The sequence below is a fragment of the Oratosquilla oratoria genome, chromosome 3 (assembly GCF_046742065.1).
Source record: "Oratosquilla oratoria isolate Oo_2021 chromosome 3, ASM4674206v1, whole genome shotgun sequence".
NCBI lineage: Eukaryota > Metazoa > Arthropoda > Malacostraca > Stomatopoda > Squillidae > Oratosquilla > Oratosquilla oratoria.
In genome coordinates this window covers 77,417,692-77,421,371 of record NC_134779.1, presented here as the reverse complement: position 1 = coordinate 77,421,371, position 3,680 = coordinate 77,417,692, and positions in this window count along the sequence as shown.

Sequence of the window (3,680 nt, the reverse complement as noted above, 5' to 3'; positions counted from 1 at the left end):
TCGAGCAGCATGTTGCCCCAGATGTGTTCTCCACCCTTTACTGTCATTTCTTCCCAACATATTTCTTTCGAATTAAAATGACCCATAATTACTATATTTCCTCTTTCCTTCAGTATATCAGTCAGTTCATACTTTGTGTCCTCCAACAGTTTGAAATGATTGCTTCCTGTCTAAGACTTTTTTTTACTTTTTTTTTTGGGGGGGGAGATACAGACACTACTACAAATTTTCTACTTTTCATGCGTTTGGTTTCAATTTTTATCACATTGTCACATTTAAGTCTTTCCTAGTCAAAAATAATACTTCGTCCAACAGTTGTATAGACCTTGTCCCACAGTATTTGGTGGTAGAGTACTTTTTAATTTAGTTTCTACTATTCCCATTATGTCTGGTTTTTCTCATGCTAGATAGTCATTTAGTTAATTTAGTCCTGAAATCATTCCATCTATGTTGGTATTGGCTAACTTAATTTTTTCTCGTCTTTTTCTGTCTACTTTGTTTCCTTTTTCCGGATATACCATTTTCTCAGCCTCAAGTTCACCACTTAAAAAAAAAGAAAAAAAATCCTTACAGTCTCATTCTTTTTTATTTTGCTTCATTTCTAAGTTCCTTTTCTTTATTTTTTTCTTCATCGCTCACTTAGTTTTTTCATACATTTTTATGTTGTTCACTGTTTGCTAGTTTTGTTGTTCTAGATGGTACTTCCTCTGCAATCATTTGTGACCTAAGTTTTACTTCTATTAGCCTATATTGTTTTCTTTTGAGCATCTACCTATTCTATATATGTATTCAATTTCTTTGTCTAAATTTTGTCCATCTTCTTGAATTTCTTTCAGAATTTCTTAAGTGATTTTTTTTTCTCTTTTTCTCTCTGATATTTAGGAACAACATGCTTTTCTTTAATATCATAGATTACAATGCATCTTTTTTTTTTTTTTTTTTTTTTGTCCACTGTGTCTCTAACCAAATTACCTTTCTCTTTGATCACTTGGATAACCGTTTCTTTAGCATTCTCCTTGACATGCTGCTCCACTATTTCTTTAAAAGATAATTTTTGACTTTCCTGTTCTACTTTCTACTGTTTCTTTATTTCTTGGAAGTCATTTTCTTTGATCTTTTCTTCCACTTTTTCGGTCACTGCCTGTATTTGACCCTTCATCTCTTTCTTTAATGCTTCATTCCTATTCAAATCTTCATTTCTCAATCTTTTATTTTCTCCCTTTATCCTATTTAGTTTAAATTTCATCTCATCTATTTCCTTGTTATTTTCTTCATTGACCTCTCTTAATAGGGTTACTTCTTTGTATATACTTTAGATTTACTTTTAAGTTCGATTATTTCATCTAGCAATTCGTTGATTTCCCTATTTCTTATTATATCTTTAATCCTGGGTTCTCTTTTCATACCTATTCCTCTGTACATAATGCTATTGTCCCTATCAAATCCCGAAAATACATTTCTTTCAAACCTTTGGTATGTCTTTGGTTTCTCATTCAGGTACGTCCTTTTCGGTATAATCCCAAGCGGCGACTCGACTCTACTTACGTCTAGGCATCTTTTTGCTGGTTCCTTGTCCCTATATCCTTCGTTTTTTCTACCATTTTTAGTAAATTATCGTGAATAAAAAAAGAAATACAAAGACGTGTGTCTGTGTGTGTGTGTGTGTGTGTGTGTGTGTGTGTGTGTGTGTGTGTGTGTGTGTGTGGGTGTGGGTGAGTGTGTGTGTGTGTGTGGGTGTGTGTGTGTGTGTGTGTGTGTGTGTGCGTGTGTGTGTGTGCGTGTGCGCGTGTTTGTGTGTATGTGTGTGTGTGTGTGTGGGTGTGTGTGTTTGTGCGTGAGTGTGTGTGTGTGTGTGTGTGTGTGTGTGTGTGTGTGTGTGTGTGTGTGTGTGTGTGTGTGTGTGTGTGTGTGTGCGCTTATGAGCGCACGCATATGTGTGTAAGAAAATAATCACTTTCCAACTATGAATGGTGATGATACACCGGTAAACAAGTAACTTCGCTGATAATGCCTAAAGTAGTGCGTTTGGCTTTGTTCCCACTATGTGGGTAGAGAACTCCTAGGTCAATTCCCAATGGGAAAAGTGAATTTAACCACAGCTCAGTGCCTCCTGTAGTAATTCCACTCTCCCTTTCTGCTACCTAAGCAATCTGCATGCACTAGCATTCCCGAAAGATTGGCTAACTCCTTGCAAGCAATTACAGTTCATCGCTACAATGATGGCCACGGTTTGATGAAGTACGGTTGGATTGCAGTAAGGGTGAAATTACCCCATTCAGGTTACGGAAACTTATCCCCAGAAAGGATCCCCACCATTTCTCGACGGTTATCAAGGATACAAAAGAACTTCCTGGAAGGCGGACTTTCTGCATAATGAACGCTTGGTCTCCCCTCGCCCCTCCCTCTAAAAAAAAAAAAAAGAAAAAAAAACACGACACCCGTATCGAGGGTAAGAATACTATCGCCGTGTACAGCTACACAGAAAACTATCGTTAGTAGGGGTGTCGAAACATTCGCGAATGAACATAACCTTTATGATACAGAAGGGTTGGTATTTCTGGGGGTTCGAATTGTTCGAATTCCTTCTGAATGAATATGAATCGAATAATAGTTCCGGAGTTCATATGGATTGCACTATGACATGATAATCTTATTTCCGATGGAGACTTCAACTTGTCTCAAATTGTTTCGTTGTTTTGTGTCAAAATGATTAGCGTGATTTACTAACGATACTTTTCTGTGCAGCTGTACGTCTGGGTGTCGTAAAAGGCAATTAGATAGGAGGCCATCCAGGGGAATACGGACCCCCTTTCTCTGCCCCACTTTTCCTCCTTATAAGGAGGAATAAGGCCTTTGTATAGGGGTGTACTATTGTGGACAGCCGACCCAAATTCTGTGCATTTACTTAATGCAAGTGTCTACTATTATGCTCTGTCTTTCTCTCCTTCCACTGGTAGGCTCTGGAACCATCTTCTCCCTCAAGACACTTTCACTACGGCGCTATTTGATTGGTCTCATGCTCTTCGTTCTTTTCTTGACGAAGCTGTCCTCTGCGGACATTTTATTTTCGAAAATTAATTACCTTCTTTCCAAATTTTCATTGAGGTCAAAGAGGACGAGTCACAGAGGCGATAGAGAAAATTAAGAAGGACAGCAGAAGGGAGGAATAGTACAAATCATAAATTATCAGATCTTGAATAGAGATAAATCTCCAGTCATGGAAAAATAGTGCATAACTGATCAATAAGTATGCTAAAAAAATAATGGAGTACTAATTAGGTAAAACTTTGTAGCCGGTACGTTTATACAGAATTTGGAAGAAGAAGAAATGAAGAAGAAGAAGAAGAAGAAAAGAAGAAGAGAGAAAAAAAGAACCAGAAGATGAAATAAGAGAAGAAGATAGAGAAAGAAGAAGGAAAAAGAAGAAGAAGAAGAAGTAAGAAGAGAAGAAGAAGAAGAGAAGAAGAAGAAGAGAAGAAGAAGAAGAAGAACACGAAGAAGAAGAAGAAGAAGAAGAAGAAGAAAGAGAAGGAGGAGGAAGAAGAAGAAGAAGAAGAAGAAGAATAAGTATAAGATGAAGAAGAAGAAGAAGAAGAAGAAGAAGAAGAAGAAGAAGAAGAAGAAAAAAGAAGAAAAGAAGAAGGAGGAAAAAGAAGAAGAAGAAGAAGAAGAAGAAGGAA